We start from the raw sequence: 9,271 nt of genomic DNA, 5'->3' as shown, positions 1-9,271 counted from the left end.
TACAGTTACAGAGCTCTTATGTCTGCTTCAAGATATCCTCCTGGTACTGTATTCTGCTTGTGTTGACACCTGAGGTCTCTGAATCACAGTGCGGCATACATTTTTCTGCCTAATGTCCAAAGGATTCTGCATTCTCTTGGTGAAATACGGAGTCCTGGCTGTCTCCATGGAAATAACTGCCACATCCTCCAAGGGTTTTTATACAGAGGCTGGACATGATCCTGGACCCTAAAAAATATAAAATGACTTTTTAGGCACTGGCAGATGCTGGATTGACTTGGGAAAGGAATTCTCAAAAACTTTTTCGAAAGTACTGTGATTAAGGGAATATCAGAGCATGCAGGCAATTTGATCCTCAATAGTTCAAACTATCTTTCCTTGGTGGGTGACAATTTCCTACCACTCCAGTCAAAATAATTTCTCATGAGATTAGGATTCTAAAGTAGTAAGACAAAGTATTGGTGCCCCAGTCATACGTGTCAAAACCTAAGCAGCAGTATATGCCAGCTCTGGTGGTATAAAAAGATAAAAGCCCTGAATATTAGCCAAATGATCAGTGTCTGTTTAGCACCTTGGGCACTAGATGGAGCTAACAGGAGAGGAAAGAAGTGCCTATTTTGAGCAGCTAGTAAGGCAGAGCAGGATGCATACAACCATAATCCATAAGAGAAGGAACAATGTTACAGTTTGCATAAGGGGGTGGACTTTTGGCTCAACAAGCCATAGACTGGTGGAAGCCATCACTAGTGACTGCAGGAGTGCAAGACGAAAAGCATTGCACGTTTCCACAGTGATAAAGGTAGCCAATAACCCTACCCAAGGGGTGGGGTTAGGTCACAAAAATGCCCTCATTATCAAGATGTTAATGAGGGAACAAGCGACCCTTACAGCTATCTGTATGACGGTCCTTGTCAATGCTCCTATCTCCACAACGGACTGGGGTAATTCCCTTGTGTAAGGGAATGAATGGAAACTAGCATGAAGAGGCCTGATGGCTGCCAGGAATGGGACAAGGAGCACCTCAAAAAATCCTAAAGGATGATGGCTCTCAGAGTAAACCAGTTTCCCCTCTCCAGGGGTCAAGACTCCCATTAAGAGGAGGCTGTGGGAGGAGTCACTTCTTTCTTTCCTCTTGTATCCTCGACATGAAAAGCCCTTGGGTAGTTTAGTTATGAAGGGGAACATACTCCTCCACACTGCTAATTTAATCTGAAGCAGGTAAGATCTCCAAAAACCCATGTGACTGGAATCTATTCAGCTGATATTCAGATCCAGATGTCAGATGCCTAGCGACCATGTGCTTAGTCCTACATATAAGCAAAACATTCTTTAATTGCCTTTATCACCAATATTTCACCACTGTCCATTCTAACAAGAATCAAAAGAATCTCAATTATGAATCAAAGGACCCAAGAAATGGGAGTCTTCTGAGGGGTATCTGTACTAGCTGCACCACATACATACTAGATATATATATATATATATATATATATATATATATATATATATATATATATATATATATATATACACATATATATATATATATATATATATATATACACACACACACATATATATACATATATATATATATATATATATATATATATATATATATATATATATATATATATATACACATACATACATACACACATTATATATATATATATATATATATATATATATATATATATATATATATACATACACACATTATATATATATATATATATATATATATATATAAAATATATATTATATCTACACACACACAAATTAAAGGGTCTATATTACTTGATCGAATGCTAATGTGATCGAACACCTAAACATCGACCACGTAATATCAAAAGCAAAAAACAGCAAACGTCCAATTTAACACAGGGAAAGGTTTCCCTTAGCCGTTCAGTGGATTTTGCTGTTTTCTCCACTGTGGGGAAATCTCAGATTTGGTATATTTAGTTGGGGTGTGAAGCTCACACACACACACACACACACACACACACACACACACACACACACACACACACACACACACACACACACACGGCTGTAAAGTAAATTTTTTGTTTTTTGTGGCCGACTAATGTTTCCCGGCAGCGTTATGTGGTCGATGTTTAGGTGTTCGATCACCTAAGCATTCGATCATGTAATATAGACCCTTATATAAAGGTGTAGGTGTGTGTGTGTGTGTGTGTGTGTGTGTATATATAAGCGGAGTTGAGGAAAATCAAAAGTTTTCACAGGCACAGTTCTTGGATGCCACTTTAAAGAACTTAAGGAAGGTAGCCAAGCAGGTTTTGGATTCTCAAGGTCCAGATGGTTACTGTACAAAGAATGGACTACTGAATGAATTTTGTTTAGCCTGCCTTCAGCAGCGTGTAGTCACAAAGATCCATCATTGGGCACTTCAGGCCATAGCCCTTGATATTCTTTTTCAGGGCATATGGACATTAAGCACAGAGAAAGAAGGATTATAGCAAATTACTGGCCAGGCACTGGAAAAAAAGTAGTTAAGTACTCACCATAACATTCCATCTGTGTTGTCAGTCTTCACTCATTCTTGATGAATGGGACTCTGTTCTGATCCTTGGAAGCAGCTCTGCCACTATACAGCTTGCTCCAGCCAAAAAACTCTCGATCTAAGACTGCACCCATAATCCCCCTCTCTCCATTACCTCAGATCAAGTTTGCAGACCAAAGCCAGAGTGTACACACAAATTGTAAGCAGAAGCAATGTCAAAGGTAAAAACCCTAAGGAAACCCAGGACAAGGGTTCAATCTCCTAGAAAATCTACAAGAGTGGGAAGGTGGGTGAGATGGACAACAGAGGGAATGTATATAATTTCTTTAGGATGTTGTCAATCTTCATTCATTCTTGACGAATGGGACAGAGTCCCCAGCTACTTTAGTTCCTGGGTGGCTTCATGAAAGGATATTCCCGAGAACCATAGAGTCAAAGGATGCTCTTCCCCTGGAGACCATATCCAAAGTGAAAGGTATGAGGCGTAGCCCAAGTTGCAGCTGCACAAATTTCGTCCACAGAAGCTTTTGAATGAAAAACAGCTGATGTGGCAAGTGATCTGGTTTAATGCACTGAGCAGAAGCAGGAAACTTAAGTATGTACATAAAAGGTAATAAATCTCTCATTTAGATATGGTCACTTTTGATACAGCTTTTTCCACCATTGAAATCAGAAAAAGTGAAAAACTGAGCTGATTTCCTGGACTCTAGTCTCGTTCAGGTAAAAACATAGTTGCCTATGTACATCCAGTAAGTGCAAGCAATATTCACCTTTATTGGAAAACTTGGGGAAGAAAACTGGTAATTCAAGTGTTTAATATTGGATTCAGAGACCACCTCAGGGCACCGTTTATGAAAAATGATATATGGGGGTTTCTCACACAATGCCTGGATCTCAGATTCTTCTGACGGATGTAATGGCTGCTAGAAAAAGAAAAAGTTTTCCAGGAAAGGAATTTAAGATGGCAAGTAGCTGCTGGCTCAATGGAAGGTAGTATTAAAGATTGCAAAACAGAGGTGAGATTTCCCCAGAGCCAAGGGATCTTTGGAGATTTTAGACACAAGACACCTTTGAGAAAGATGCACAGGCGATGGGAAGTTATAGGATGGTTGTCGCAGCCATTGTGAAAATTGGAAATGACTGCTAATTGGACTCAATGGTGGAAGCAGAGACTCCTTGGTCAAACAGATTGGCTAAAAAATTGCAAAACTTTTTCAACAGGTGCCGAAAAGGGATCTAAATTGTTTTCAGAGGCCCTAACTGAAAACCATTTCCTGGAATAGTCTCTTTTGGTGGAATGCCTATGGGAGGCCAAACAGAATTGGAGGAACCAAGCTGTGAGCTTGAATGTGCGCAAATCACAGTACACCAATCCCTGTGGGTGAGAGCAGGTCTGGAACTGGGTCCAGAATCCACAGATGGTGAATGAAGTGAGGCCACAGAAATTTGTCTGGATGAGAATCACTTTGCTTCACAACCTTTAGGTTTTCTTTAGGAAGAAGGGGTATGAGGGGAGAGGGAGGAAAAGCATAAAGAAGACCAGAGGACCAATAGAGTAGGAGAGCATCTCTCAGGGACTCTCCCAGAGGGTGTATTAGGGCAAAGTAGCTGCTGCACTTGTTGTTCATTGGGGGCAAAAAGATAGCAGCAAGGCTGGCCCCCATCAGCAAAAGACTTCCTTTGCCACTTAGGGATTGAGAGACTACTTGTGAGGTAGGAGAATGCGTCTGCTCAGCTTGTCTGCTATTACACTGGAACTCCCCAGGATATGCGCTGCCACAAGAAAGCAGTTGGAAGATATTGCCCATTGCCACACTCAGAGCTTCCTGGCAAAGAGGGTAGGATTTGTTTCCATCCAGTCTGTTGATGTACCATACAACTGACATGTGTCTGGCTGGATTGCAACTGTTCCCAGAGGAAGAGCAGATTGGAAGGCTTACAATGCTATAAGCCCTGCTTTCATTTCCAGGAGACTGATGTGCAAGTTGGCTTCTTGTGGAGACCAAGTGCACCGGACTGTTCTTCCCAGATAATGCCCCCCACCCCATCTGGGAGACGTCCATGGTCACCATGGCCTTGAGTTGCAAGGGAACAAAGGGACAGCCAGTTAGGACTTCTGACTGCATCCACCAGGAGAGATCATTTTTGCAACGTCCCGTCACTAAGAATAGGCAAGTCATCGGATGAGACCGAAAGGACCATTGGGAGGCCAGAAGCCACTGAAGTATCCTCATGTAAAATCTCACCAAGGGAACCAAGGTGATAGCCACTGCCGCCGTAGATCATAGGCCTGAAGGACAAGTACAGCGGGCACTTTTTTTTTTTTTTTTTTTTTACTAGAATGAGCTGTACTTGAGACCTTATCTTTTGGAGTTTGTGAAACAGTAGAGAAGCTATACATGAAACTGCTGAGGCGAGCTCCTATGAATTCTAGGTTCCGAGTGGGATACAGCTGTGACCTTTTATAGCTGACTGTTACGCCCAGGGCACTGAACAAGTGTATGATGTGGTTTGAAGCAGCAAATGCCTGGTAGGGGTGGCAAGGAGCCGGTCATCTAGATAAGGAAAGACCCGCAATCCGTGTGGTCTCATATGAGCCGTGACTGCTATGATGCATTTGATGAATACTCTGGGGGCTGTGACGAGGCCAAAGGGCAGCACTCTTAACTTATAATGGCTGGCCCCTAGCTGAAAGCAGAGAAACTTTCATGAGCTTTTGCCCATCTTTATGTGGCAAGTGTCTTGAAAGTCCATAGAGCATATCCAATCAATCATTTTCCCCTAGAAAGGGAAGAACAGACTGAACACTGGCCATCCAGACGTCTGCTGAACAAACTAATTCAGAAGGCTGCGATCCAATATCAGCCTCCAATCCCCAGTCTTCTTTGGTACTAAAAAGAACCTGGAGTATAATCCGGATCCTATCTGGTCCGGTGGGACTTCTTGGATGACTTTTTTTTCCAAGAGCTTTCGAACCTCTGTGGCTGCCTGATCCCTTTGATTGGGTGGAAGGAACATCCGGAATTTTTCAGTGATCTCTGTGAAAGGGATGTGCTAGTCTCTGGTAAGATTCTCTGCACCCAAATATCTGAGGTTGTCAGGAGCACTGGTAGGGTTGTCCAGAGAAAGTCTCTGGAACCCTGGTTTCACAGGCCACCTCTGCCTCACAGTTAGTGTCTTCCATATGAGCTCCCCCCTCTGCCCCGAGGGGAGCTGCTGCCACATGTGTCCTGGAAAGGCCCCTGGGACTTTCTCAACCACATCTTTCCACTCCTCGGATTCCTGCAGTGGAATCACAGGAGTATAAAAATGAATGCCCACAAACAGGATCTTTCCACTCTTCATACCTGGCTAGTGTGTCCTTCACCCTGGGGTGAACAAAGATCTGTCAAAAGGAGCATTAAGGAAGGAAGATGAAGGGCACTGTGAATTCACACAAGCGCATCCAGGCATGGCCCCTTACAGCAACGCCAGAGCCCGCTGCTCTGGTCATGCCTTCCACAGCGTGTGCAATAAGCCGCATGGACCAATTCGATATAAACTCCAGGGTGGCTAGCTGAGAGGCAACCTTATCCTGCACCTCGTTAGACACAGCTCTAGAGACAGTATCCGATAACTCCTTAATTGGATCTCCAAGTCTAGTAAAATGCGCCATAAAGTTAAAGGACCTGAGTGCAAAGGTCGATGAAGAGCACCAAACACATGCAAGAACACGGATTCCTCCGAGGTCGGGTCTTGGGGCTTCCAGTTACCCCTCTGCTTGAGGATTTCTAGGATATCTCCAAAGGAGACTTCTTCATGGGGTGACTGGGGGGAACTTTCCCTTTCATCGAAATCCATGTCCTCTGTGACATTCTTCCAGGGAATCTAGGGGCTGCTTCTTGCATGGGAAGACTCAAAGACCACCTTGGAACTGGAGATCACACCCCACTATGGGAAGCCAGTCGTGGACGGACCCCCAACCAACAAAAGTCCAGACAGCAAAGGTTGGAAAACAGGAGCTGATCAGAGACCTTCAGAACCAGCGGTGGAGTCTCGGCCCCATGAATCTGTTGGTTCAGAGGAGGGAACCGAAGAAGTCAGAGCAACATTTGGTGCCAAGGTAGGGATGCCTAACTGTACTGAACACCTGGTACAGGAGGGATTGAAATGCTGGGCTCCAAAGCTCTGGTAGAAGTCAGAGGAGGAGATAGTGCAGGAGTCCTTGGAGAAGATACCCCAACTCCTGGAGGGATAGGGGCCCCAAGATGGAGCAGGAAAACCCCTGGTTGCCAATAGCTGACCCACCAGTCTCACGACATCTACCTCGGAGGGACTCCTGGAGGATCGAACGGATAATCCTGAAGGAGACTCTGGTTGCTCCAGAAAGGGACTGGGCAACTGGCTCATAAAGGGTTCTATGGAACGTGAATACCTTATCCTGGGAAGATTCGAATCTGGGTTTGGCACAGAGAGGGTGGGCAGAGGCACCATTGGAGAAGTTGACACCAAGTTGGAAACTGAAGACGCCGGTGCCAAAGGCACCATAGTAGCTGCGGTCGGTGCATAGGATTCTTGAATTTTTAGCTTCAGTACCTTTGCTTTCGGTCCTGTGGAGGTAATCAGAACCATAGACTTATGTTTTTTGTGCCACTGGTGCTTTGGGGGACACAAGTACCGAGTGGCTCTTTTTGGAGGGGAATCAGACTTGGACAAAGCTTCATTAAAAGTAGTTTTCAACAAGCCCTTCAAAATTTGCTTATTCTGACACTTGACAAAAGCCCAGTTACTAAAGGCCTGGCAGATGTCTCAATTTTGGTTGGGATGTGGAGCTCCTAGACAATAAACGCATGAAAGATGCCCATCAGAACTGGGCATTTTTTTTCCACAGTATTGGCACTGTTTAAAATCCAGAAGTGCCTTTATGCTTTTCCACCATTTTAATTAACATTTAAAGGTAACAAGATAAACACACCAACATACACATACAAAGGACAGACAGAAGGCTACCAACGATGGTAGTGGAGAAATGCCAAAAAGGTATAACAGAAAAGGAAAGGAAGTACCAACAAAGAATTACCACAAACTATAAGAATGGTGGGAGAGGGGTAAGGGGTACACACAGCTGAAAAAAATTATAAGGTGTGTTTCTATTACAGCTATTATAGCACACACACACACACACACACACACACACACACACACACACACACACACACACACACACACACACACAAAAATAGCAAACATACAAGGAATTACCTCAGTAAAGAAATTTTTAAAGCCTTGGCCGAGTACAACAGCTGACACATTTTGCTGACAGAGTGGCAAATGAGATCTGGGGTAATGGAGGGGGGGGCATTATGGGTGGAGTATTAGCCAGAGTTTTTTTGACTAGAGCAAGCTGTACAACAGCCAAACTGATTGCAAGGATTGGAACAGAGTCTCATTCATCAAGAATGAATGGAGATTGACATCAGATCCAGACACTGCATGATGTGTGGGCAGTGCCATAAGGAAGGAGATCTGCTTTGGTGCCTTTGCAGGTTACTGAATAACCAATCCAAAGGGCAGCCATGGACATTGTGGAGCCTCTGAATACTCGCACCACAGGTAAGAGCTGCGTGTTTTCAATGACATATACTACTAGGTACCCCAATGTGATGGCTTTGTCCTGTGCCAGAAAAGGTAGCAATTGCTCTGCCAGAAAATTTTGGCAGGGTGAGTTTACCTCAGCAGTTTCTCTACCACCCAAAAATAATGGAGAGGTTTAAATTTACTCTCAAAATCATGCTGAAACAGACTTGTTTAAGCAAGAGTGTGGCAAGCACCTGACAAAATTCCTCTTTACATATAAACAGATGCCTCAAGAATCCACAAGTTTTTCACCAACTCTTTTATGGTCACAGGATGGTGGGGCTCCTAGATGCATGTCATGAAGACGTGAGAAAGCTAATGAGTTTCCTCATAAGGAGTCTGTGCTGTAATTTTCAGAGAACTCATGGGGTTGGCAGAGAAACACCTACCACAAGCACAAACACAGCTAAAGGTGTGCTACATGTAGGCAGAAAGAACCAAAGAACACAGAGTTGGACAAAAGGCAATTGTGCTAACTCCTGCTCATCAGTGTAAGCTGCAGGGAGCATGGTAGCATCCTTTTACTGCTGAGGGGAAGGTAAGCAATGTTAAACTAGGAGGTGAAGGCACCAGGCAAGATGTAGAAACACAAAGTTGTCAGGTTAACATTATGAAGCTCTATCACAGGAGACTGAGGTATCTTAAGGCAGACCTCAGTGAGGCTCGGTCCAATATATTAATGAATAAGACAGCACTGTCACAGCAGGTTTCCCCTATGCAGGTTCAATAAATCTGAGCAGTACTAGAAGAGAATGGGGACACGTCTATTGCTAAGCCAAAGTATGCCCAACTGGTAAAGTACCATGTGGACACAAACACTAAAGCTCCTTAAAGGTACCTGGACAACTTAAGCAAATCATGTGGAATGAACTGCAGGAGATAGTGGATCTGGAGGTTATGCAAGAAACCAAAAAGTTCATAGGTCTCAAATAGTGCTAAAAGCATTGGAGTAGCATGCTCTGTGTAACATATGGGAACTTAGTCACACAGTTAGATGCATACCCCATCCTCAGAAGAGATGAAACTTGGATACTATTACTTCCACTGACCTAAGGATTACAGGCTGTCATTTGTCTTTTCCCAGTTAGGAATCGCCACAGCAGAACTCCTGTCCGCTAATGATTGACA

At 43.7% G+C, this 9,271-nt stretch overlaps 1 protein-coding gene across 1 annotated transcript in view; it reads right to left on the bottom strand.

Annotated features, from left to right (window-relative positions):
• Positions 1-9,271, bottom strand: part of HEXB (hexosaminidase subunit beta) — a 783,731-nt gene that overhangs the window by 707,056 nt on the left and 67,404 nt on the right. The window lies entirely within an intron of this gene.

This window comes from Protopterus annectens, chromosome 2.part2 (genome assembly GCF_019279795.1).
Source record: "Protopterus annectens isolate FY-2018-M chromosome 2.part2, PAN1.0, whole genome shotgun sequence".
NCBI classification, from domain to species: Eukaryota; Metazoa; Chordata; order Ceratodontiformes; family Protopteridae; genus Protopterus; species Protopterus annectens.
Note: the sequence above shows the minus strand (reverse complement) of the source record. Positions and strands in the feature narration are given on the sequence as shown.